This window comes from Giraffa tippelskirchi, chromosome 7 (assembly GCF_054371585.1).
Source record: "Giraffa tippelskirchi isolate mGirTip1 chromosome 7, T2T-mGirTip1v1.2.pri, whole genome shotgun sequence".
In the NCBI taxonomy this organism is placed as follows: Eukaryota; Metazoa; Chordata; class Mammalia; order Artiodactyla; family Giraffidae; genus Giraffa; species Giraffa tippelskirchi.
In genome coordinates this window covers 88,838,869-88,859,902 of record NC_137281.1, presented here as the reverse complement: position 1 = coordinate 88,859,902, position 21,034 = coordinate 88,838,869, and the positions used below count along the sequence as shown (strand labels likewise).

The 21,034-nt window shown below is 39.8% G+C and overlaps 1 non-coding gene and 1 gene segment (V, D, J or C); both read left to right on the top strand.

The window, feature by feature from the left end:
* LOC145512631 (T cell receptor delta constant-like) overlaps positions 1 to 21,034 on the top strand; it is a 488,648-nt gene that overhangs the window by 138,359 nt on the left and 329,255 nt on the right.
* Positions 13,890 to 13,996, top strand: LOC145516045 (U6 spliceosomal RNA). The gene has a single exon (XR_014061219.1). It is a non-coding gene; the product is annotated as a U6 spliceosomal RNA (small nuclear RNA).

Sequence of the window (21,034 nt, the reverse complement as noted above, 5' to 3'; positions counted from 1 at the left end):
TGATTAAATAAATTTCCTATAGTTTCCTTCATCAAACCAATGTGGAGGGGAAAAAAAAAAAAAGTAGTAACAAGTCACAGATTCTGGATATTGAAGAAAAGACAGGTTTCACTAGAAAAAAAGAAAGATGGCATTTTTTGAGCTTATTGTATGTCAGGCACTGTGGTATGCATTTCAGATTCATCATCTAATTTAAATATCAAAACCCTATGAGATAGGTTTTATTGTTTCATTTTTTTTTTAATCTTTGGGAAATGAGCCATAACTTTCCTAACTGTGAAATGCTTCTCTACCTTTTATTATCAGCCAGAGTGTAGCATTTTAGGGGGCTCCTTAGGAGCAAGGTCTGGACTATGGAGAAGCACTTGGACTCAAAATAGGGTAGCTGGACATCTTAGTGATGGCGACATTACTGGTTTAAACTGGAACCCAAAGTGAACTAGAATAGAAAATGCCAAACCTAGGCACAAAGTCCCAGTATCAGTAGATGAGGAAATCATCCGCTAATCAGTTTACAGTGCTGAATGCTTTAGCAAGTTTTTTATATAATAATATGCTGGGAAAATTGAGGACTATGATGGATTATTATTCTTTAAACACTCCTGTGAGGCTCTCTTCCCAAACATCTACATGGTGTTATCTCTGAAGTTCATTTACATCTTTACTTGGTGAATTCTTTATTTAAATCTTTCTATTTTCCTTCCTTGAGAATCAGATACCAGCACACTGCATGTAGCAGGAATGAAAGCTGAAGCGCTGCCACCTGGGTGTCCTCCTCAAACATTTTGTGACACTCACACTGGCTTCCTTGCTGCCCTCGGTGCTAAGTCTCTTCAGTCGTGTCCGACTCTGCGACCCCATGGACTGTAGCCCACCAGGCTCCTCTGTATGTGGGATTCTCCAGGCAAGAATACTAGAGTGGGGTCGCCATGCCCTCGGGGATCTTCCCGACCCAGGGGTCAAACCCACATCTCTTTTACGCTGACGCTCCTACACTCCTTTACCACTAGCGCCACCTGGGAAGCACTAAATTGTGAGGAAGTCTAGTCAAGATAGGGCCTGTGGTTGCTGAACCAGTCAGTACACTTCTCAATGCAGATATGTGGAGAGAGAGAATTCAGGAGAACTGGCTCTCTCTCTCTCTCTCTCTCTCTTTTGTCTGCCAGATATGAAAGGGATTGACTTCAAACATAGAATACATAGGATGATTCTGGCTGGAGAGTGAAAGGCTACATTGGAAAGAAAGCTCTAAATTACTTCCCAAGGTGAGAGTTTCTTCTCTGATAAGTGAAATTGTGCTTACTGTTATATCCCTTCTTGTAGTATAGAAATAGCCTGAGAAGTGGGAGCAAGAGTCAATAATGGGGAAAATAAACAATCATAGCAAATATTGCTTGGTTATACTCATTACATACTATAATATTCCACCATTCTCTCAATATAACACCTTATGAACTGATTTCCCATTGACAGTGAGAAACATGATAGACCATGGATACTTAGGATAATATATGTAATATGCTATGTAAACTGATAAAATACACCTGAGAAAAATATTGAGCTTTATCTTGTGGGTAGATTCCTCTGCTATTTCAAATTCTGTCTCCCAATCCCCTGCCCCCCAAATTTGTACATTGTCTGCAGCTGGTTGAGTGTTTATGACAGGATTTCTGCATCTCTTCTCTTGGGCAGGAAAGATAGAGGTTAGTCATTGAGATGGCTTCCAATTTTGTTCCACTTTTCAGAATACAATTTAAATTTGAGTATGTATAAGGCACTGCTGTCTAGTTTTAGCACCTACTCTGTTTCCTTTGTTTATTTCAGTTGTTTACTGGAAAGAAGTTTATGTAGTCAATTTATACTATCAATTTCCCAGAAGATTTAGATTCTGAACAATCTTAATTAGTGTTAACTTGCACTATTAAAATTTCCCTGATTATGTTTTATTTTTCCGACCATATTTTGAGCTTCCTAAATATTGTAAGCTCAATATTACAGAGAACAGAGAATATTGCTTTTATAACCTTTGGAGCTTAGAAATCATGGGCACAAAATCATTGTTTAAACAAATGTGTGCATGTTCAATGAAACTAACCTAATTCGTGAACTGTGACACAGGCAAAATAGGACATAAATCTTATTTACTTTAACCAACTCTATTGAGGTATAACTGACATTCCATAAAATTCATCCATTTTGCATCTATACTTCTATGATTTTTGGTAAATTAGCTTCGTTATAAAATTATTTCCATAATCATGATCATTACCATGGCCCTTCCATGTGCTCTCTTTTAGTGGTCTCTCAAGGAAGCTGTTCATCTCACCTGGTGCCTCACAAAAGCATAAGCTGAGAAAGAGTCTTCATGTTTAGTCTCACTACTGCCACAATATTAACTTTGATGCATTTGTTTATTACACTGAGTCACCAAGCCAGCACAGATTCAGTGTGCACTGGGTCTACACAAGGGCATGGATATCAGGAAGCAGGAGTCATTGGAGGCATTTTGGTCTCAAATTTGTGATAATTTGTTATGATAGAAGGAGGATTCTAACACAGTTCCTAAAAGGTAACATTTCTAAATAACTATAGTCAATCATTGATTGTTTACATTCATGGGAGAATGCATTTAAATTGGTCTTTGGGTTATGTTGAGTTCAAACTCTCAAGCATGAAAATACACACATCTATTTATCCCTCAACAAATGTTTGAATGTTCACTATTCACCAGGTATTCAAGTAGTTTCTGGGAACACGGTTATGAACAATAAACAAATATTTATTTAGTGTATACCACATACCTGGGACTTTAATTATAATATGAAATAACAAAATTTCTTGTTTTCATAGATCCTCCATTCTAGAACATCACAGTCCAATAGAACTCTCAGAGGTGGTGGAAATGTTCTCTATCTGCACTGTCTAATAGCCCCTAGCCTAGTAGTATTTGCAGTGTGGCCTGTAGCGCAGCAGGCCCTCCAGGTAAGATTCTCCAGGCAAGAATACCGGAGTGGATTGCCACGCCCTTCTCCAGGGATCTTCCTGACCCAGGGATCAAACCTGCATCTCTCATGTCTCCTGCATTGGCAGGAAGGTTTGTACCACTAGCACCAACTAGGAAGCCCTGAAATGTGGCTAGTATGACTGAAACTCTAAAATTTAATTCTATTTAATCTTCAGTTCAGTTCAGTTCAGACACTCAGTCATGTCTGACTCTTTGTGACCCCACGGACTGCAGCATACCAAGACTCCCTGTCCCACCAACTCCCAGAGTTTACTTAAACGCATGTGCATTGAGTCGGTGATGCCATCCAACCATCTCATCCTCTGTCGTCCCCTTCTCCTCCCACCTTCGATCTTTCCCAGCATCAGGGTCTTTTCAAATGAGTCAGTTCTTTGCATCAGGTGGCCAAAGTATTGGAGTTTCAGCTTCAACATCAGTCCTTCCAATGAATATTCAGGACTGATTTCCTTTAGGATGAACTGGTTGGATCTCCTTTCAGTCCAAGGGACTCTCAAGAGTCTTCTCCAACACCACAGTTGAAAAGCATCAGTTCTTCGGCGCTCAGCTTTCTTTATAGTTCAACTCTCACATCCACACATGACTACTGGAAAAAATATAGCTTTGTCTAGTGGACATTTGTTGACAAAGTAATGTTTCTGCTTTTTAATATGCTGTCTAAGTTGGTCATAACTTTTCTTCCAAGGAGCAGGCGTTTTTTAATTTCATGACTGCAATCACCATCTGAAGTGATTTTGGAGCCCCCAAAAATAAAGTTTGTCAACGTTTCCATTGTTTCCCCATCTATCTGCCATGAAGTGATGGGACCAGATGCCATGGTATTAGTTTTCTGAATGTTGAGCTCTAAGCCAACTTTTTCACTCTCCTCTTTCACTTTCACCAAGAGGCTCTTTAGTTCTTCTTCGCTTTCTGCCATAAGGGTGGTGTCATCTGCATATCTGAGGTTATTGATATTTCTCCTGGCAATCTTGATTCCAGTTTGTGCTTCCTCCAGCCCAGCGTTTCTCATGATGTACTCTGCATAGAAATTAAATAAGCAGGGTGACAATATACAGCCTTGATGTACTCCTTTCCCAATTTGGAACCAGCCTGTTGTTCCGTGTCCAGTTCTAACTGTTGCTTCCTGACCTGCATACAGATTTCTCAAGAGGCAGGTCAGATGGTCTGGTATTCCCATCTCTTGAAGAATTTTCCACAGTTTGTTGTGATCCACACAGTCAAAGGCTTTGGCATAGTCAATAAAGCAAAAGTAGATGTTTTTCTGGATGCTCTTGCTTTTTCAATGATCCAGCGTATGTTGGTAATTTGATGTCTGCTTCCTCTGCCTTTTCTAAATCCAGCTTGAACATCTGGAAGTTCATGGTTCATATACTGTTGAAGCTTGGCTTCAAGAATTTTGAGCATTACTTTGCTAGCATGTGAGATGAGTGCAATTGTGTGGTAGTTTGAACATTCTTTGGTATTGCCTTTCTTTGGGATTGGAAAGAAAACTGAGCTTTTCCAGTCCTGTGGCCATTGCTGAGTGTTCCAAATATGCTGGCATATTGAATGCAGCACTTTCACAGCATCACCTTTCAGGATTTGAAATAGCTCAACTGGAATTCCATCACCTCCACTAGCTTTGTTTGTGGTGATGCTTTCTAAGGCCCACTTGACTTCGCATTTCAGGATGTCTGGCTCTAGGTGAATGGTCATACCATCATGATTATCTGGGTCATGAAAATCTCTTTTGTACAGTTCTTCTGTGTATTCTTGCCACCTTCTGCTTCTGTTAGGTCCATACCATTTCTGTCCTTTATTGAGCCCATCTTTGCATGAAATGTGCCCTTGGTATCTCTAATTTTCTTGAAGAGAGCTCTAGTCTTTCCCATTCTACTGTTTTCCTCTGTTTCTTTGCCTTGATCACTGAGGAAGGCTTTCTTATCTCTCCTTGCTATTCTTTGGAACTCTGCCTTCAAATGTGTATATCTTTCCTTTTCTCCTTTGCCTTTCACTTCTCTTCTTTTCACCACTATTTGTAATGCCTCCTCAGACAACCATTTTGCATTTTTGCATTTCTTTTTCTTGGGGATGGTCTTGATCCCTGCCTCCTGTACAGTGTCATGAACCTCTGTCCATAGTTCTTCAGGTACTCTGTCTATCAGAGTTAATCCCTTGAATCTATTTCTCACTTCCACTGTTTAATTTTAATTAACTCTAAATTAAGCAGCTTGTAGCCAACATATCGGACAGCTTCGTTCTTGATGGTGATACAGTACATGCCCTCAAGGCACATGGGGCCAGCCTCCACAATTAACAAACCATTATAGTACAAGCTAATAAGTGCTAAGTCAGAAATTGTGAAATTCTGTAGAGCCATAGGATGGTATTCTATTCATCTGTTTAGTTTTAAGAAATTCTTCTTAGAGAAGTTCATGTCTGATTCATAGATAAGACTCTTTTCAAATTATATTGATTTCTTAAAATCCCTGGTATGTGGTAAAGTAACATGGTGAGACAGCCAATATGTAAGCTTTAAACTAGATAATTTACAGCCGGAGTATTCTATATGACAGCAGAGAAAAAGATTTGTTTTATCTTCCATTTTGACATCATAGGTTGTTTAACAATAAATTATGGGTCTTTTCCACATTTATTAAAATGACCTAATATAGTCCATCAGTACATACAGAAAAACACACTGCATGATTCTGATAAAATTGGAAATGACAAATGAAATATTTTATTTCATTCTGATGCCCTCATTTTTAAAGAATCACAGAATCCATTCCTGAAGGGCAAAATATACCTCCTCAAACACTCTCATGTGGCTCAGCTGGTAAAGAATACACCTGCAATGAGGGAGACCTGGATTTGATCCCTGGGTTGGAAAGATTCCCTGCAGAAGGGAAAGGCTACCCACTCCAGTATTCTTGTCTGGAGAATTCCATGGACTGTATAGTCCATGGGGTCGCAAAGAGTCAGACACAACTGGGCGAATTTCACTTTCACCTCCACTTTTTAAACGCTATCAGCATGAGTAAACTCTTTCCAAGCCTTGACAAACATATTTTCCACATGAGTTAGAAAAAATATTGAAAAAGAATAGATACATGTATGTGTATAACTGAATCACTTTGCTGTAAACCTGAAACTAGCCCAATATTGTCAATTGTACTCTAAAATAAAATAAAATTTTAAAATATATCTGCAATAATAAGAGAAAGAAAACTTTGTAAGAAATTAGTTATAAAATCAGTAAAGTTTGATCGAACCACATGGGGGCAGCATCTATAAACCCGCCCCTCTTGAAAATAATCTGAGTAAAACAGTGGTAAGTCTGATTGGCTGCATCGAACTGCAGTTACTCCTTTCACCTTTCTTTCCAAAGAGCAGTGCAGACCGTGTTTCTATTGGTCTGGAAGAAGCTTGTACACCCTTTAGGAGCAGGCAGATTCAGCAACTCTTCCTGACGAGGAAGAAGAGGGAAATGCTGCTCATAGCACCAGTGTTGATCTTATGGATGCAAATACTACGTGAGTTTGGGGTTTCCCTGATTGCTCCCAGAAAATTCAGCACAGCGGAATCTTATCTGCAGACAACTGGAAGAGTGGGATTTTCTGATTGAGAGCAAAGTTGTGAAAAAACACAAAAATTATAAAGTAGGAAGATAGAGGGAGTTGAGGAGGGAGACTTGAAGCAAAGGAGAAAAATACACAAGAATGAGAGACCAGGGTAGTTGACAGATTAGACATCTAATCGGATTTTCTCTGATGCTTCCCTCTGTTTTTCTGAACAGAAGTGAATGGACAACAGATAAAGCATTTTCCTGAATTCTTGCTTCTACAAGAAGGAGAGAACTTCACTACATACTGCAATTTCTCGAGCAACTTCTACAACTTACAGTGGTATAAGCAGAGGCCTGGGGGCAGTCCTGTCCTCTTGATGATATTAGCTAAAGGTGGAGAAGTAAAGACTCAGCAGAGACTGACAGTTCAGTTTGGAGAGTCCAGACAGCACAGTTCCCTGCACCTCACGGCCACCCAGCCCTCAGATGTAGGAACCTACTTCTGTGCCGCGACACAGTGCTCTGGAAGCACCTGCTGTCTGTCCCCAAACCTCACTGTGGGCTCCAGCGACTAACCCTCCTCAACTCTCCTCAGAGCAGGGGCCAGAGAAAGCCAAAGTCATGATGTCTACAAAGAAACTGAATTTTTAATTTAAAAAGTCCCTGGACTCAGACAGTGTTACTGAAGAATTCTGGCAAACATTGAAGAGGAATTAGCATGAATTATACACAATTTCTTCCACAAAATAGAAGAAAATAATTTCTCACTCACTTTTTAAAACTAGTATTACTTTAGTACCAACATTTTTAAAGAGTCACAAAAAGAGAAAACTACAGAGAACTATCCCTCATGAATATAGATACCTGTTTGAGTAAAAGAACTGAAAAAAATGAATATAAGTATACTTGTAACTGTATCACTATGCTGTACACCTGAAACTAACACAATGTTGCAAATCAATTATATGCCAATAAAATTTTTAAAGGCAAAGAAAATTCTTAACAAAATATTAGCAAGTAGAATTCATCACTATACAAAAATAATGATATACCAAGCACAAGTGGATTTTTTTCAAGGATGCAAAATTACTTTAATGTTTGAAAATCAGTTGATGGAATCCACTATATTACATGGTAAAAAGAAATCATGTGATCATCTCAGTCTATGCAGAAAAAGCATTTGCCAAAATTCAACAGTCAACTGTGGTGAAAACTCTCAGAAACACAGGAATAGAGGGGAATCTCCTCAACTTCTAATTGTATGCTTTATAATAAAGGACTATGTTCATTTCCTATCACTGGGAACAAGGCAAGAATAGCCACTCATCATTTTCCTTCAACATGTGCTAGAAATTCTGTTCAGTGCAACAAAGCAGTAAAGGTAAAGACAGTCATATAGATCATCAAGAAGATGTAAAACTGCCACAATTTGCAGACAATATGATTTTCTATTTAGAAAATCCCAGATCATATACCCCCAAAAAAAGCCTTCTAGAACTATTAAATGGATTCAGCAAGGTCACTGAATGTAATATCAACATACAAAAATAAAATATATTTCTGTCTACTAGCAGTGAACATGTGGATACATAAATTAAAAATATAATACCATTTACAATGACTAAAAACAAACCCCCAAAACCCAAATCCTTGGAAGAAAATCTAACAAAACATACAGAATTTTAGTGCTGAAAACTATAAAGCACTGATGAAAGAAATCAAAGAAGACAAATGAAGAGATATTCTCTGTTTGCAGATTAGAAGGATCCAAAAAGTACATGTGTCATTTCTCTCAAACTGATATACACATTTTATGTAGTGCCCTTTAAAAAACAAACAACCCAATCAAAAAGTGGGGAAAAGACCTAAACAGACATTTCTCCAGAGAAGATTTACAGATGGCTAATGAGCACATAAAAAGATGCTCAACATTGCTCGTTATTAGAGAAATGCAAATCAAAACTACAGTGAGATATCACCTCACGCCAGTCAGAATGGCCATCATCAAAAAGTCTACAAACAATAAATGCTGGAGAGGGTGTGGAGAAAAGGGAACACTCTTTTACTGTTGGTGGGAATGTAAATTGATACAGCCATTATGGAAGACAGTATTGAGGTTCCTTAAAAAACTAGGAATAAAACCACCATATGACCCAGAAATCCCACTCCTAGGCATATACCCTGAGAAAACCAAAACTGAAAAAGACACATGTATCCCATTGTTCACTGCAGCACTATTTACAATAGCTAGAACATGGAAGCAACCTAGATGTCCATCAACAGATGAATGGATAAAGAAGCTGTGGTACATATACACAATGGAATATTACTCAGCCATAAAAAGGAACACATTCTAAAGAGGTGGATGAACCTAGGACCTACGATACAGAGTGAAGTAAGTCAGAAACAGAACGATAAATATCATATAACACATACATACAGAATCTAGAAAAATCATAATGAAGAATTTATTTTCAGGGCAGCAATGGAGAAACAGACAGAGAATAGACTTATGGACATGGGGAGTGGGGAGGAGAGGGTGAGATGTGCGGAAAGAGTAACATGGGAACTTACATTACCATATGTAAAATAGATAATCGATGGGAATTTGCTGTATGGCTCAGGAAACTCAAACAGGGGCTCTGTGTCAACCTAGAGGGGTGAGATGAGGAGGGAGATGGGAGGGAGGTTTAAAAAGGAGGGATATATATATACCTGTGGCTGATCCATGTTGAGATTTGACAGAAAACAACAAAATTCTGTAAAGCAATTATCCTTCAATTAAAAAATGAATACATTTTTTAAAAATCCATGCAGGATTTTTTTATAAATACAGGCAAGATTATTTTAAAATTTGTATGAAAAGAAAAGCTGGTAAAGCTTGTACTGGAAAAGCTAAAATAACCCTTTAAAAAAGAAGGAAGTAGAAGCCATCAGTCTACTTGATTTCAAGCTATAGCTGCAGTAATCAAGATTGCACATAATTCGATTGGGATTCTGTTGAATTTACAGATTCATTGGGTACAACTGATAATCTTAACAAATGGAATCTTCTAATTCATATGATATCCAGTTCATTTATGCAGGTCCCCTTTAATTTCTTTTATTAATGTTATAATTTTTATTCTAGAGGACTTGCATATTTTGTATTAAATTATTTCAAATTGATAGGTGGTGTTTTAATTTTCCAGAGATTTTTGACTGAAAGGGCTTCCCAGTTGGTGCTAGTTGTACAGAATCTGCCTGCTAATGCAAGACACACAAGAGATGTCGGTTCAATCCCTGGGTCAGGAAGATCCCTAGAGTAGGAAATGGCAACCCACTCCAGTATTCTTACCTGGAAAATTCCATGGACAGAGGCGCCTGATGGGCTAGAGTCCATGGGGTTACAAAGAGGTGGGCACAACTGAGCTCACACACTTTGACTGAAATCTAGAAATAAAATTGATTTTTGTGTTTAGTGACTTTGTAGCTTGTTTATAGATTCTTTTGTATATTCTACATACACAAATGTGTCACCTTTGAATAAAAATGATCTACTTCTCCCTTTTCAAACTTAATACATCTTATTTCCTTTTCATAACTTGATACCAGAACCTCCAGTATGACAGTAATCAGAAGTAATGATAGTGTATCTATCTTATTTATTACCTTAGACAGAACAATATTGAATTTGGATATTTTCATTGGTATCCTTTATCAGATCCAGGATTTCTCTTCTATTTCTGGATTGTTGAGAGTATTCATCATGCAAGCCTTTTATCAAATCCTCTAGTTTTTATGAAAGTAAGTTAAGTACATTATTTTCATTTTCATTAAGCAGAGGGAGATAACCTTACTCCATATGGGCCAGAGATAATAGGATCTCTTAAATTCAAGACTCTGAAAAGAGCCAATATGTATTTTAAGATTTTCCAGTGCCAAATAGAGTGATTTTTGGTTTTCAATATTATTTAAAATGCTGCTTTGTAATGGACTCTGCTGCTGCTACTATCTTCTAAAAAATGGCTGATTCATGTCAATGTATGGCAAAAACTATTACAATATTGTAAAGTAATTAGCCCCCAACTAAAATAAATAAATTTATAAAAAAAAAAATTTGTTATTGCTTTTCTTCTGCCTTTGCTAATATAATAAAACAACCTACTTTCAGTTATTATTTGTTCTTATATTTTCAGTAGTAGTGCTGGTGGCTTATCTGTGTGTGTGTGTAAGAGAAAGAGAGAGATTTGCCACAGAACAAGCAGACTCTCAATGAATATTCAATGAGCATGATTACTATGACATTCACTCCCATATCTTCAGAGTCTGATTTCTCCCATCCTAAGCCTGGCATATTTGTTGCCTATTGCTGAATTTTGTCCACAAATATAACTGTGAATTTATTTTGTTGGAATCTTTTAACACATTTTCCATATAATTGAACAACTGCTTTTAGAAAAATTTAAAGAGTTCTTCAACATAACTTGTACCACTAAATTCATCCACTAATTCAGGATACAGGCAATTTGAGTGCCTAGTCTGGACCAACTTCTCTTTAAGACATTGAATAGTATGGACTTTCGAACTACCGTCACAAATGAGAAGCTTAGGGATAAAAGGAAAATTAAATAGAAACCAACAACTGAGAATCATATGCTGAAATAAAGCAATGAAAAATAATTAAACCTTCACAGAGCTATGAAAACAAAGATAAGTACAGAGGTATTACAACTAAGATGTAAAGTGAAAGTTAAGTCCCTCAGTCGTGTCCGACTCTTTGTGACCCCATGGACTATACAGCCCACGGAATTCTCTAGGCCAGAATACTGGAGTGGGTAGCCTTTCCCTTCTCCAGGGGATCTTCCCTATCCAGGGATTGAACCCAGGTCTCCCACATTACAGGCAGATTCTTTACCAGCTGAGCCACAAGGGAAGCCCCAAAATCCTGGAGTGGGTAGCCTATCCCTTCTCCAGTGGATTTTCCCAATCCAGGAATCAAACCGGGGTCTCCTGCATTGCAGGCGGATTCTTTACCAGCTGAGCTATCAGGGAAGCCCTACAACTAAGATATGTACCTTCAAATCTGAGGAGTCTTTCAAAAGATTGCTGGCTGACTTTTGGTCTGGGTTTAGCTCTGCAGATCATTTATTCAGTCACAAGAGGGGGCTGCTTCATCTGGAAATAGAGGTCTTTTCTGGGCAAGGGGAAGGGAAGCTTGTTTTCAGTTGGTATTCCACAGAAAAAGGAAAAATGACATACTTTCTTACTTATTAGACAGCTTGTAGTTTGTAACCCCTCGTTGAGTGTGTGTGGTCAAGGATTAGAGGATCCTGACCCTATAGCCTAAATCCTCTCCATGAACTTCCCTAAACATTGCTTTCTCTATTTCTCTTCTCTGTTATCCCTTCCCTTTCCTATTCCTTATGCTCTTTTTTTCGTCCCTCCTCCAACTTTTTCTACCAGCCTCACCCACCTCCACCCTGTCCCACTTTGTTTGCTTTCCCTTCTGTCTTTTCTCCCTGCCTCAGCACCTTAGCGCACCTGTAAGCATAGGCATAGAGAACATGAGGATTAAGGACCACTGTTCAAAGAAAATGAGGTGAACACCATTAGAGTCATCAGATACCACATCAAGAACAGATGCGTTGAGAAATTTCTACTCAGAGGGCAGTAGAAGCTTGAGTCCAGGGACCTTTATAGGAACTCTGAGCCTGAGCTCCAGAACGTTTAACTTTTAGGCTCAACGTTATTAATTTTTCCTGCCCTCCCTGAGCACATCATTGCCTACTTTGGAAACTCACATACATTTTCTGGAATGTGGATAGGAATTTTCATCTCCTTACAACACAGTGCTCAGTTCAGTTTTCTAGGGTTAATCAGTGCTTTCTACAAGCTTCACTGAGCATTGGAAAATTTCTTTAAAAACACAAATGATAGAACAATGGTTGTGGATAGACACAGTATTGTGTTTGGTGTTCCTCATCAAGAGCCAGACTTTAAACTTCACAGGGGATGACAGTAGGCACCCTGTGAGCTGGGGATGACTCTCCTTCTTTTGGGGGCATGACTAAAACAGAGGAGGAAAACCCAAACAAGGAACTGCACAATCATTGGCTGAGAAGGTTCTGGCAACAAGACAGTGGTACCTGCATGGGTTGTAAGTCTCTACTAGCAACAGTTGCTTCAATTCTCTGGAACCTCTTTATCTAGGATTAGACACAAGTCTGAGCTCTGAGCCCATGAGCCTGGTTTGTCCTTGAAGTATGAAGCTGGTGACTGGGGTAACTGTGTTTCTGATGTTGGGTAAGTGTTCTGTGTCTACAAGGGATGATTTGAGACTAAAGGACCGTGAAGGGTCATTTGCTCTCTACTCCTCTCCCTGTACTTTATCCAGCATTATAGTGATGGAATTGAGAAATGATCTGTGGGTTTGTTAGGGAGCGCAAACTTCTACTGGAGTAGGAAATGGCAACTCACTCCAGTATTCTTGCCTGGAGAATTCCATGGACAGAGGAGCCTGGCGGGCTATAGTCCATGGGGTCTCAGAGTCAAACACGATTGAGCAACTAATACACTTGCACACATAAACTTCTACATGGCAGGTCAAATTATCTATGATCCCAGAATAGCACTTGGCAATAACTAGGTTGTAAGAAATCTCTGGAGTTATTGAGCCTAGGACCCATGGAATAAAGCCTATGGAGTCTCTGATTCTTGCCATGTGTCTTTGGTCTCTATATAATAAGCATCAATGATATGTTTGCAGGACAGAAATAAAAACACTGGAGTAGGGGGTAGGTCCAGACAGTTATGGGAATGTTGTACCTTTGATCAGAATTACACTGGATTTGTGGTCAGGGGATAATTTTATTTTCTTTACTCTTTAGGGATTATGGTTGATGCTAAGATCACCCAGTTCAGTTCCATGGATTGTGCTGAAGGAGAGGATGTAAACCTGCCTTGTAACCACTCTACCATCAATACATTGGACTATATACATTGGTATCGGCAAAATCCCAGTCAGAGTCCACAGTATATCATTCATGGCTTACGAGACACTGTGAACAGCAGCAAGGCCTTTCTGATCATAGCTTCAGACAGAAAGTCCAGCACCTTGGTCCTGCCCCAGGTCACCCTGAGAGACACCGCTGTGTACTACTGCGTCCTGAGGGAGGCACACTGGGACAGACGGGGCTGCACCTGTGCAGTATCTCTGGTGGGAAGAAGGGGGGACAGAGTGGGGGGAGCAGTTATGAGAGCAAATCTAGAGTCATCTAGAAGGAGAGTCAGAGAGCAGTAAGGAATGAGGAAAATGAGGGGAGAAGAAAGGGGAGAAGAGTGCTCGCTTCGGCAGCACATATACTAAAATCGGAACGATACAGAGAAGATTAGCATGGCCCCTGCACAAGGATGACACGCAAATTCGTGAAGCGTTCCATATTTTTCAGTCGGTAAAGATAACCCTGTATGCGAGACATTGAAAGAGACACCGATAAATAGAACAGTATTATGGACTCTATGGGAGAGGACGAGGGCGGGATGATATGGGAGAATGGCACTGAAGCATGTAAATTATCATACGTGAAACAAATCGCCAGTCCAGGTTCAACGCAAAATACAGGGTGCTCGGGGCTGGTGCACCGGGATGACCCAGAGGGATGGGATGGGGAGGGAGGTGGGAGGGGGGTTCTGGAAGGGGAAAACATGTACACCCATGGCAGATTCATGTCAATGTATGGCAAAACAAATACAATATTGCAAAGTTAAAAAATCGAAAATGAACTAATTTAAAAAAAAGAAAAAAGAAAGGGGAGAAGATGCAAAACTAAAAGAAGAAAGAGAAGACAAGGAAGAAGTGCTTCATTGGTTCATGTGGCTGAGACAAATTATGAGAAGCATCTTAATTTTAACATAGAAATGAAGTGAAGAGGTATTAATCATTTATCATGGCTCCTCTTCATGTCAATAAAATGTTGGTTAGCCTCCACATAAAAGGTGAGGAAAATACAAATTGTCCCACAGACTTCTTTCCTTTGAACCCAAGGCAAGTCCAGACTCTGAAAATCACATTATTATAGTTGTTCCACTTAATAAAAACAAATTCTTGTCCTGGGAAAAATTTCAAATTTTTTTGTTGTTAGTCTAGAACGTGCATATATGTGATGAAGCTATTTTTCAGAAAGAAACAAAACTCAGTTCAGTTAAGTTCAGTCGCTCAGTCGTGTCCAACTCTTTGTGACCTCATGAATCGCAGCATGCTAGGCCTCACTGTCCGTCACCAACTCCCAGAGTTTACCCAAACTCATGTCCATTGAGTCGGTGATGCCATCCAGCCATCTCATCCTCTGTCGTCCCCTTCTCCTCCCGCCCCCAATCCTTCCCAGCATCAGGGTCTTTTCCAATGAGTCAACTCTTCGCATGAGGTGGCCAGAGTATTGGAGCTTCAGCTTCAAAATCAGTCCTACCAATGAACACCCAGGACTGATCTCTTTTAGGATGGACTGGTTGGATCTCCTTGCAGTCCAAGGGACTCTCAAGAGTCTTCTCCAACACCACAGTTCAAAACATCAATTCTTCGGTGCTCAGCTTTCTTCACAGTCCAACTGTCACATCCATGCATGACTACTGGAAAAACCATAGCCTTGACTAGACGGACCTTTGTTGGCAGAGTAATGTCTCTGCTTTTTAATATGCTATCTAGATTGGTCATAACTTTCCTTCCAAGGAGTAAGCGTCTTTTAATTTCATTGCTGCAATCACCATGTGCAGTGATTTTGGAGCCAAAAAATAAAGTCTGACACTGTTTCCCCATCTATTTGCCATGAAGTGATGGGACCAGATGCCATGATCTTAGTTTTCTGAATGTTGAGCTTTAAGCCAATTTTTTCACTCTCCTCTTTCACTTTCATCAAGAGGCTTTTTAGTTCCTCTTCACTTTCTGCCATAAGGGTGGTCATCTGCATATCTGAGGTTATTGATATTTCTCCCAGCTAAAATCAGATGAATATTCATTTATTTTAATTTGTTTAGAAACCCTGTCCTATAAAAGAGTTTTTATCTTTTTTTGATATTCCTTGAGTAACACATGGGGCTTCCCAGGTGGGCTCAGCAGTAAAGAATCTACCTGCAATGCAGGAGCCACAGGAGACACGGGTTCTATCCTGGGTCAGGAAGATCCCTTGGAGGAGGGAATGGCAACCCAATCCAGTGTTCTTGCCTGAGAATCCCATGGACAGAGGGGTCTGTTGGGCTATAGTCCATAGCATCACAAAGAGTAGGACATGAGTGAAGTGAATTACCAAGCAAGCAAGCAATACATGGGCTTCCCAAGTGGCTCAGTGGTAAAGAATCTGCCTGCCAATGCAGGAGACACAGAGGATTTGATCCTTGGGTCAGGAAGATTCCCCTGGAGGAGGAAATGGCAGCCCACTCTAATATTCTTGCCTGGAAAATCCCATGGACAGAGGTGCCTGGGGGGCTACAGTCCATGGGGTCATAGTGGCAACCCACTCCAGTATTCTTGCCTGGATAATCCAATGATCAGAAGAGGCTGGTGGGCTAGAGTCCATGGGATCACAAAGAATCAGACATGACTGAGCAACTTTCACTTTCACTTCTTTAGAAAAAAAGTGACTTTCTTTCACTTTCATAGCAATTACAATTTCATAAATTTCATTAGACACTTCTACATACATAAAAAGTGTATGTACAAAGATGTATAAGACAACATTCTCTATGACAGCAAAGAAACAGAAACACATATGCATTGATAGGAGAATAATTAATTAAATAATGAAATGTTTCAAAGTACTAAATCAGTATCAACAAGGATAAAGTACACCTCTTTACATTTTTCAATTGTAGAAATATCTCCAGGACACTATTAAATGAAAATAAAAAGGCAAGTTGGAAAAATTAAAATAATCCAGTTTACATGGCAAATTCTGTGTCCATGTATGTGTACACATATATGAGTGCATGTGTGTGTTAATGTATAGTGTTAATCAGTCATGTCCGACTCTTTGTGACCTCATGGACTGTAGCCCACCAAGCTCCTCTGTCCATGGAATTCTCCAGGCAAGAATACTGGAGTGGGTTGCCATTTCCTTCTGCAGGGGATCTTCCCAAGCCAGGGATTGAACATGGTTCTCACGCGCTGCAGATAGACTCTTTACCCACTGAGCCACCAGGGAAACCCTGTTAATGTATATGTAGTTGCATAAAATGATCTGCAAAGACATACTTAATTGAAACAGAATGGGCTGGTATCATAAACTATCAGAACTAGTTTTCTCAGAGGACCATGGGAGCTATGGTGGAATGAGCCATGGGCTTTCACTTTTGGTCTGTCTGAGACTTTCATGATGAGATGGATCTGTATGTTGCTTCTCTGTGTGTGTGTGCTCACTCAGTCGACTCAACCGTGTTGAGAGAGTTCATTCTTAGGTAGGTTGATAAGAAGTCCAGTTCCTAATGAGGAGAAAGGGAGGAGAAAAAGACAAATAATTTTTTCTTTATTCCTTAGTCTTAGTCACATAAAACATTTCTGTTTTTGCTTTTTCCCCCCCTTTACAGCCTTTTGATTTACAGTAATAACCAATTGAAAAGTATATAGCTCCCTTGCTAAGACTAGAGAGAGGGGGTACTCTCTGCCCCCTTCTGATGTCTATGTCAGAAGTTTTTTCTGTCCTTTTTCACTGTAATAAAACTTCTGCCACACAAGAGCCCTGAGTGGTCAAGCTTGGCCCCTGATCCTGAAGTTAAATTTTCTTCTTTGGAGATCATGAATCCCATACTGTTCACCATAAGCTTCCTGACCCAAGATCAAACCTAGGTCTCCTGCATTGCAGGCAGATTCTTTATCTTTTGAGCTACCAAAGAACCCTAAAGAAAAGCACATGTAAATGAAGACAGTGACCATTTGCCCTCCAAATGGTTTAAACAATCATACTTCAACTAACAGTGAATGAACAGGTACATTTTGCATCCTCTACAAATTGGGAATTACTGGTGTTTTTTATTTTAACAATCCAAATATACTTTACCTACATACATTTTTTTGAGCCCTAGTGCTTTTGAGCAACTTTTTCTCTATGAGTTGGCACTCTGTTATTTAACATTGGTCGAATCCCTTTTTCTATTTTTTGATCATTTTTCTTTAAGGTTTTCTCTTTTTATTTGTAGAAATTATTTCTATATCTTAGTATTTTGATTTTATATTTTCACATATTTTATTCTAACATACAAGCTTTTATTTTGCTTATGTACTAGTGTGGTTGTCCTTAATTCTTACATTGTCAAGTCAAGTATTTATTCCACTTTGAATTCAAAGTAAAGAACCTGCCTGCAATGCAGGAGACAAAAAAGACCAAATTTGATCCCTAGATCAGGAAGATCCCCTAGAGGAGGAAATAGCAACCCACTCCAGTATTCTTGCCTGAAAAATCCCCTGGACAGAGGAGCCTGGCAGGCTACAGTCCATGGAGTTGCAAAGAGTTGGACATGACTGAGAGACTTTCACTGTTGCTCACTGACCCATGCCATATGACTCAGAAAATATGATACAATTTCATAAAAAACACAGCACACACTCACCCACAAATGCAGTTTACACAGACACTTCACAGCTCAACATGCTTGTTGAAGATACCAGAAATGATAAGATGATGTGTTCTTTATCTTCCGTTATCTTGGCTAAAAATGGTAAATTTTAAAGGTCATATTTTCATGTCTGACCAGGTCACCAGACTTATTTAAATCTTGACAATTGTGCATAACAAATGAAATTGGGAGAAACAGAAGCATCATTGAAAGTAAGCCACTTTTCAGTAAGGAAATTCCAACATCTCCCTTCCCTGCTGCAGGTTTCTTAGCCTAGAGAAGGCGAAAACATGACTTCCTCACATTTTAAGTAGACTTAAAATGAAAGAGAAATTAACATTGTGATATTAGGCCACTCTTATAGTATTTACTATTTGAAAGTGACTAGAAACGCCCTGGAGTCTGCCAAAATTTTAATTAGCATTAAGGAAGAACAATTCAACAGAGCAGGTTTCAAGGGACAATGGTGAAAAGAAAAAACTTATTCTCTACTTGTACTCTACTGGGTTCAATCTGTTAAACTGTCAATAAGAACAAGGATAAAAAGAAGGTAAATTACTTTTTTACCTCTCCACAGGAGGGTAGTATTTCAAAAGGCAAAGTCCTTCCCAGAATCAAAGCAGAGTTTGAGGTTGAATGAAATGGGAGTGGGGGTGGGGGGTGAATGATTCAATTGGCTGACACACAGAGGTCTGTACATTTTTACTGAGATCAAAGTGAGTAGCAAGTGTTACTATAGCCCAGAAAAGCCACTTTCAGGAGGGAATCTTTCAAGGACAACTAAAACCAGGGACCGTAGCCACCATATGATAAGAAGAAAAGATGCTCCAAAAACTCTTGGTGTTGGTCTTTTGGATTCAACTGGCATGTGAGTTTGAGAAGTTACCGATTACATGATCAGAAAATCCTCAGCAGAAAAATCCTTGAAGGCATGTTATTTTATGGTAAAGAGCGAAAGGAAGTATTAGGAAGGAAAGAAGAAAGGGAGAGAGCAAGAGAGGAAAAAGGGAGAAAATAATCATTTTAGGTTGGGGAAGAGGCCCTAATTCCCTTCCCTGCTGCATTCTGCTTTGTTTCTAAACAGGGGAGAGCACCGAGCAGCTGGAGCAGAATCCCCGGTTTCTACGTATCCAGGAGGGAGGAAATGTCACCGTGCACTGCAACTCCTCCAGCACCTTCACCTCCTTTCAGTGGTACAGACAGAAGCCCGAGGAAGGGCCTGTCCTCTTGATGACATTAACTAAACCTAAAGAAATGAAGGAGCAGAAGAGAATAAAGGCTCAGTTTGGTGAGGCAAGAAAGGACAGCTCGCTGCTCATCACTGCAGCCCAGCCTGGGGATGCGGGCACCTACTTCTGTGCGGGGGCACAGTGCTCCAGGGTCTCCTGCTGCCTGCACACAAACCCTGCTGCAGGCCCCCAGCCATGCAGCTGCCTCACTCCTTCAGCTCCACCTCACACATCTTTTCTCATGGAGGAGAACCATTTCTGCTGCCTTTCCAGAACATTTCCCACATACATTGGAGGGTAAGATTCATCTGCTATAAGACAAGCTTCTGGAAATGAAACTCACTACTCAAGTGAGTGGGCTTCCCAATGGTAAAGAATCTGCCTGCCAATGCAGGAGATGTAAGAGATGCAGGTTTGATACCTGGGTCTAGAATATCCTCTAAAGTAGGAAATGGTAACCCACTCCAGTATTCTTGCCTGATGAATCCCATGGACAGAGGATCCTGACAGGCTATAGTCCATGGGGTAGCAAAGAATCAGACATGACTGAGCACATGGGCATGCATGCACTTCAGTGAGTAAAAATAAAGGTTTACAAAATATCATATACTAACAAATATACATGAAATCTAGAAAGATGGTGCTGAGGATCCTACATGAAGTACAGCAAAGGAGACGCAAACATAAAGAACAGACTTTGGGACTCAGTGGGAGAAGGAGAAGGTGGGATGATTTGAGAGAATAGCACTGAAACGTATACATTGCCATATGTAAAATAGACAGCCAGTGGGAGTTTGACGTATGACACAGGGAACCCAAAGCTGATGCTCTGTAACAACCTAGAGGGATGAGGTGGGAAGGGAGGTGGCAGGGTGCTCAGGAGGGAGAGGATACACGTATGCCTATGGCTGATTCATGTTGATATATGGCAAAATCCATCATAATATTGTAAAGTAACTACCTTCCAATTAAAATAAATTGATTAACTTAAAAATATTTACAGCTTCTCAGGGTAGGCAGTAGGGGTGAGAAGAAAGTCAATATGGAGGATATCAGACGCAGTACATCCCAAAGACCATGGCAAGGAATGGTTAGTACAAGGAGACAGAAATGAATGATTTTGCAGCTTTATGCAGTTGATGAAGCTTTTTCATCCCCAGTCTGCTAAACCAGAGTAAAAGGCAGAAGTGCAGTAAAAACTAATTAGAAGAAGAAAGTTCCTACTTTTTGACAGAAAATGCCCCAAATGTACTCCAGTTATATCCAACTGTGTTCCCAAAGCAACATTCCCACTAGATGGTTCTGAAACCACTTAAGCATTAACTGCAGTAGCCTGTATTTGCTCAGAACTTGCTTGGGGATTACGGTTTGCATAACAGACATCAGTAGCTTCAAGTTTTCAAGGTCAGAAGAAACTGGAAGCTAACAGCTTCCTCCATCTGGCAAGTCCTCCACCGGCCCACTTTTATACCTGGAGCATTCCCGGTTGTTCTTAAAGCAAGATGATATAATACGAAGCACATAGGTTTTGAAGTCACAGTATCCCAGGTTTGAACCTGGGTCTTTGAATCCTGTTTTTGCGATTTTCTAGTTCTGTGTCCTTGGGCAATTATTCATCCTCATCTAAGCTTCCTTGTAAATACAGGTTAATAA